This window comes from Epinephelus moara, chromosome 16 (assembly GCF_006386435.1).
Source record: "Epinephelus moara isolate mb chromosome 16, YSFRI_EMoa_1.0, whole genome shotgun sequence".
Lineage (NCBI taxonomy): Eukaryota > Metazoa > Chordata > Actinopteri > Perciformes > Serranidae > Epinephelus > Epinephelus moara.
The window spans coordinates 40,587,756-40,594,216 of record NC_065521.1 but is presented as its reverse complement, the minus strand read 5'-3'; the positions used below and the strand labels follow the sequence as shown (position 1 = coordinate 40,594,216).

The window sequence follows — 6,461 nt, the reverse complement described above, 5'->3', positions numbered from 1 at the left end:
CTCCGGATAACAAGATGCTTGACGACGCCGTTCTTAGTGCCTTTTTCGGGCGTGTTTTGCTTATATTCTTGAAGCAGCAGTACGACAACAACCTTGTTCTGCTAATGCTTCGTCTGTTGAGGAGGAGAAGGGAGGTAGAAGGGAGACAGAAGACCGTGCTTTGGCGTATGGAAACCGGTGAGTGCAACAAGTCCAACTGCTCTATCTCAGCCTGTTGCTATGAAGCCCGTTGCTATGCGCGCTATATACGTCATCGCGCCAGAAGGGCAAGGAAACGAGCATGTGCAGAAAGACCAGAATGAGCTTAAAGAGGAATGAGCGTTTACATGCACACAAAATTCTTTCATTCGGAATGACAAACGGAATAAACCACCCCCTTTAATCGGATTTAATTTTCAATCGGAATGACCCTTTACATGACCACTTTTAATCGGAATGGCCTTTCATTCCGAATGAAAGTGGAATTAAACTGTCCATGTAAATGTACTGAATGTCTGAATCTTAAGTTATCGGAGAAAAAGGTGAACACGTAATAGCATGTGTTGGGTGAGCTGCCAAACTGTGACAGAAAAACACTGATTTGTAATGTGAAACTGCTTTATTCAGTGTTTTTACCTGTTTTAATCATGTTATTCTTTTATTTTGGACAAGGAGAGACCTCGGCGGATACTTCGTCTCCCCGTTAAAACCTCCTGAACAATGAACACTGAAGGAATTTTAACCGGGAGAAGTTTCAACTGGTTGCAATCTGCAGTGGTCACAACTGTATGCAACTAAATCTTACACACAGTGAACCTTTAATATATAAAGTGGAGAGAAATGTGCAATATTTACCCTCCAAACTGTAGGAGAGTAGTAGTATGAAGTAGCATGAAATGGAAATACTCAAGTAAACTACAGTATATGAGTACATGCACTTTAGTTGCATTCCACCTCTGGTTATAATAAACATTTGCATCTCTCAGGTTCTGCAGCCATACAAGTCCACATGATTGAACACAGTGAGGCCTCAGTCAGGAGAAAAGTCTCTTTCCAAAGCATCATAATATTCAAATGTAGTGGCTAATGCTGCATCACAGCTCAGAAACAATACAAGGCTCACAGACACACACACACACACAGGTTAAGTGTCACCAAAAGCTTATTATGCTAATGACAACTTCTGTCATGCTAGCTTAAACTTTCCGCATAACGTAACGACTCAATCTCAAAACACCCTTTTATGTGCTATATATGACCATTTCATTAATGGTCATATATAGCACATAGTCAACGTAGTCAAACAGATTTTAAAGCACTGATGTGTCCTCCATTTCACCGCCTGACAACATAAAACTCATGTTTACACCAAGCTCGTAACGTTATTTTCCAATCAGACATAATGTACCGCTGCTGTCGGTCTGTGCCCCGCTTGGAGAAAACAACCTTTAAAAAACAGGCAAACTCAGCTTTAGTCAACTCACCAGTGTTTGTCTTCACCGTACGTGTGTGATTTCAAAGAGTATAACGAGTTAACACCGTATAATGTGAGCTGAAATTAAAGTTTGACGCCGCGGATGTGCTCGGCCTCCTCTGCGCCATGATACCCTTAACTGTAATACATGCTGCCTTCACGGGCTGTCGGAAATATCACAATCACCACGCAGATCCTGGGACAGGGACAGTTAACCAATGCACGAGTCGTTATGAAAGAGATGTAGGCTGTTAGGTTCACGTGTAGTGGGAATTGTATGTGCATACTGAATCCCTGCATGACCCTAGTTGGACAATTTTGGATATTTTTTTTTTAGTTGTAGTCTCTTCTTTGTTTTTTTGCCTATACATTTTCTATTCATTCTGCTGCATTGCTGTACCGCTACTACTACATGTATTACTGCTACTACTGCTTTGCAAATAATAATAAAAATTATGATAATGATAATAATGGGCAAAAATAAAAAATATTTAAAAATGGAAAAGTAGGTAAAAAGTTGGGAAAGTGTCTGTCAAATTGTTTATTATTTTGTTTCAGACCATTTTACCTTTTTTGATACATCCATCCATCTTCATCCACATATCCTGGGCCGGGTCGCAGGGGCAGCAGGCTGAGCAAAGCACCCCAGACGTCCCTCTGCCCAGCAACACTTCCCAGCTCCTCCTGGGCGACCCCAAGGTGTTCCCAGGCCAGATGAGATATGTAATCCCTCCAGCGTGTTCTGGGTCTGTTCCAGGGCCTCCTACCAGTGGGACGTGCCTGGAACACCTTTAATGGGAGGCGCCCAGGAGACATCCTGATCAGGTGCCTTAAAAGATAACTTAGGTATTTTTCAACCTGGGCCCTATTTCCCCATGTGTATGTGTGCGTATGATTCATAGGTACAACTCGTTTTAAAATTGGTTCAGTATTGAGGGAGGCGGATGCAGCCGGCAGCCGCGAGGTAGATATGGGGGCAAATGCGTCCCGTATAAGTTTGCGCATTAAAAGTGCTTTTTTTCGCCACTGACCGGTTCAGATCGCCAGTGCTATCTCTGTAAATAGCATACTAAGCGTTTCCCTTACCCTTCACTTCCTCTGGGCTGTGTGTGACGTCATCTCGCGAGAGCTTTGCTTGTTGCCGGAAGAAAACAGAGGAGCCATGCTGAGCGCCGCTCAGAGTGGCGCTGGTTGTCCCGGAGTACAGTTGAGAGTTTTACTGCATCGGTATCATGGCTGCATATTTACCCGATTTCGAGAATGAGGATGAGCCCTTTTATTACGATGGCCGCCCGTACTTATTTGAGCCCGAGTATACGGACGAGGAGCTCCTACAAATTGAAGAGCAGACGAGGATAGAGAGAGAGGGCCAACGAGCAGACGAGGGTGAAGCAGCGGCTGCACGAACGCGAATCTCTGAGGACTGGTGGTGCTCCTGTGGTTGCTGTGACTCCATGCCCACAGAGGAAGAATGTCTGTGTTGCAACGAGTGGGACCTGTTGCCCAATATTCATGGTCTCGATGTGTCCTGGGATGATACAGAAACTACCAAACGCTGTGTAACTACGTTAGAGGATTTCCCCCCTCTGATCAACAGGGCAGTGCTGGATACCTTTTTTCATGTGCCCAAAATAAATTGGAGGAGGCGGCCAAAACCACAGGGACCAAATGGTCAATTATCCATCAAGTAAGTATAACTAATATGTCTTTATGCATGTAATACTGATGCCTAAAATTGTTGTTTTCTTCCGGCAACAAGCAAAGCTCTTGCGAGATGACGTCACACACAGCTTCACAGAAGTGAAGGGTCAGGGAAACGCTTAGTATGCTATTTACAGAGATAGTACTGGCGATCTGAACCGGTCAGTGGCGAAAAAAAGCACTTTTAATACGCAAACTTACACAGGACGCATTTGCCCCCATATCTACCTCGCGGCTGCCGGCTGCATCCGCCTCCCTCAATACTGAACCAATTTTAAAACAAGTTGTACCTATGAATCATACGCACACATACACATGGGGAAATAGGGCCCAGGTTGAAAAATACCTGTTATCCTTTAACCACCTCAACTGACCCCCTTCCACGCAAAGGAGCAGCGGCTCTAGTCCGAGCTCCCTCCGCATGTCCGAGCTCCTCGCCCTATCTCTAAGGCTGAGCCCAGCCACCCCATGGAGAAAGCTCATTTTGGCTGCTTGTAGAGCTCTTCTTTTAGTGACTACCTAGAGTTCATGACCATAGGTGAGGGTTGGGATGTAGATGGACAAGTAAATCGTAGCACCCGCATCACTGCAGAAGCCGCACCAAATCGCCAATCCATCTCATGCTCCATTCTACCATCACTCTCGAACAAGACCCCGAGATACTTGAACTCAGTAGGCAGTAACTCTCCCAAACCAGAGGGTGCAATCCACCAGTTCCCGGCAGAGAACCATGGCCTCAGACCATGAGGTGCTGACTCTCATCAGACCGCTTCACACTACAAACCGCCCCAGTGCATGCTGGAGGTCACGGTGTGATGAAGCCAACAGAAACACATCATCTGCAAAGAGCAGAGATGCAACTCTGAGGTCCCCAAACCTTTTTGATGAACATCTTAAATTTAATGTAAACACTAAATATTTGTAAAGCGAGGGCAACAGAGAATTCACCCTCTTTGTAAACTAAATTCCTTTTCCATCAGTCCCGTCATCCTCTGCCATTTCTAACAGTCTTTTATTAAGAGCCTCCTGTGTTTTTCATTTGTCTGCTGGTTTCACAGCCTCACACTGAAAGACAGAAACAAACTAAATAGCATTGTTAAAATCTGATCTAAGATCACAGGAGTGACACAATGGGACTTGGAATAGTTTTTGCAGTCAACAAGTCCTCCAGAAAGCCACAAGTATTTTAGCTTCCTCTGGACATGTTCTCGCAGGTGAATTTTCTCTGTTTCTGTGAGGGTGTCAATACATCTTACCTGCTTGTAAAACTAAATGGTATTCAAAATCTTTTAATGCCTCTGCTATTTTCCTTTTAAATCCTCTGTAAATATTTTTCTTTATTGATACCACATTTTGATAGCCACACCAGGATGGCCGAGTGGTTAAGGCGTTGGACTTAAGATCCAATGGGCAAAAGCCCTCGTGGGTTTGAACCCCACTCCTGGTATACTTGGGGCAGCAGTAGCAGGACTTGGCTTGGGAACCGGAGGGTCGCTGGTTGGTCCTTGGAGGAAGGAGGACTTGTATGCATCCTTTGAAACCCATAGATATTAAAACAGATGCAAGAAAGTACTTTAAGTAATTCACTCTCTTCCCAGAGATTTTAATGCTGTCTTTGCCACCATTAACCCAAGCAAAACATCCGGTTTGTGGACTGGTGCTCCACCAGTGGTTTCAAAGTTAAGAGAAGCCACTGGGGTGAAGCATTGCCTTGTAAAAGGATTTCTTAATATAGTGATTACTAGTCAACAATATTCTTCTTTTTTTGTTTTTGTTTTTTAATTATCCAGTGTGTGGCTTTTAATTAAAACCTCTAATTTCTTAAGAGAAAAAAAATCCACTAAAGACTTGTGTGTAACATTTCTCTGTTTCTGTAAAACATCTTGAGGTGCTACCATTAATTAATTAATTCAGGGCTTCACTGTGAGGCTAATTGGAGCTGTACATATGGAGACACTGGTCTTACAAGGGCTACCAAATGTTTTCATGTCAAGGTTCCCAACATATGGGATCATCATTTATTGAGAAACATCATGATGGTGTTTGTTTCATGTGACCTGTTTCAGAGAGATTTTAATTGCCTGGGAAAATGGGAACATTTTGTAAATTAATGGAGACCTCTGGTGGCAGTGTTTGGGAATAAAAACCAAAGGTTCACATCCAGGTCAAAGGGAGACAGAAGATGTCTGACATCAGACACGTCAAGGTAGGTTTACCACAGAGTTCTGGTTGTAGCTCACTGTCACATCTTCATGGGTTACTGGGACACTGGGAACAGAGCCATCTTTAATATTACAGTGACAGAAGGGGATGCAGGTAAGGTAAGGTAAGGTAAGGTAAGGTAAGGTAAGGTAAGGTAAGGTAAAACTATGGAAGGGAATAAAGGCACTAGCCAAACAGGAGACTACTGACTCAAAATTTCTATTAGCTCTATTCTATCACATCGATGGTCAGAATAAAAATCCTGTTGGTGTTTTGGGGCTTTTTTTAAAAAAAATAAAAAGTAACAGTCTGGAGTGATCAGTCCATCAAAATCACGCTCCATTAGATCACATCTGGAAACTGTAGATTCATGTGTCTGAGAAACATCTGCAAGGACGCAACAATTCACCCCTGTATGCTGACTCTGCTACAGCTGTACTGTTTCCTTGATGGCAGGGTAATTATCGAGGCCTATAATCACCGCGCCTCCTTATTTATATCTTCCTAGACTCAAGTAATCTTTTTAACAATGCTGTGTTTGCAAACAGTGCTGTAAGATCAGTCAGACAAACTCATAAGTCAAAACTCTGGGCTTGAAATTATGAAATCCCACCAGTCCTCTTCAATGCCTCCGAGTGTTCTCTCTCATCTTCTAATTAAATCAGTTTAATCATCAACATTTTCCTTCTCCCACTGCCCACATGTGTAAAATAAATATTAGCTTGAAGGAGTAGCAACTCACAGACCGCTCTTTGTGCAAATAAACTCTGTATGTGTTTTTGTGGTTGAATTAGCCTCTAACAAAATACATGGAAACAATTTATAAGACAATGTTAAAGGTCCAGTGTGTAGGATTTAGGGGGACATACTGGCAGAGATGGAATAAAATATAATAAGTATGTTTTCTTTAGTTTATAATCACATTAAAAGAAGATTAGTTGTGTTTTTGTGACCTTAGAATGGTCCCTTTATTAAAGCAATACAACATAGAATTTGGATATTTTATGTATTGTATTGTCCGATACACGGACACCAAGTATCGATCTTTATTAATATTAATTTTTATTAATACACATTTTAATACAACTTTTGGTACTAGAATAAT

At 42.5% G+C, this 6,461-nt stretch overlaps 1 protein-coding gene and 1 non-coding gene across 4 annotated transcripts in view; one reads left to right on the top strand and one right to left on the bottom strand.

Annotated features, from left to right (window-relative positions):
- The window catches only part of klhl21 (kelch-like family member 21), a 75,747-nt gene that overhangs the window by 21,172 nt on the left and 48,114 nt on the right, over nt 1-6,461 (bottom strand). Inside the window, exon 1 of one of the 3 annotated variants that reach the window (XM_050066208.1) lies at nt 1,464-1,620. The exons of the other annotated variants lie outside the window; for them this stretch is intronic. The gene's annotated coding sequence lies outside the window, so the exon portion shown is untranslated. Of the gene's footprint in view, nt 1-1,463; nt 1,621-6,461 lie in introns of those variants that run through there. 3 annotated transcript variants of the gene reach the window in all.
- Nucleotides 4,519-4,601, top strand: trnal-uaa (transfer RNA leucine (anticodon UAA)). Its single transcript has one exon. It is a non-coding gene; the product is annotated as a tRNA-Leu (tRNA).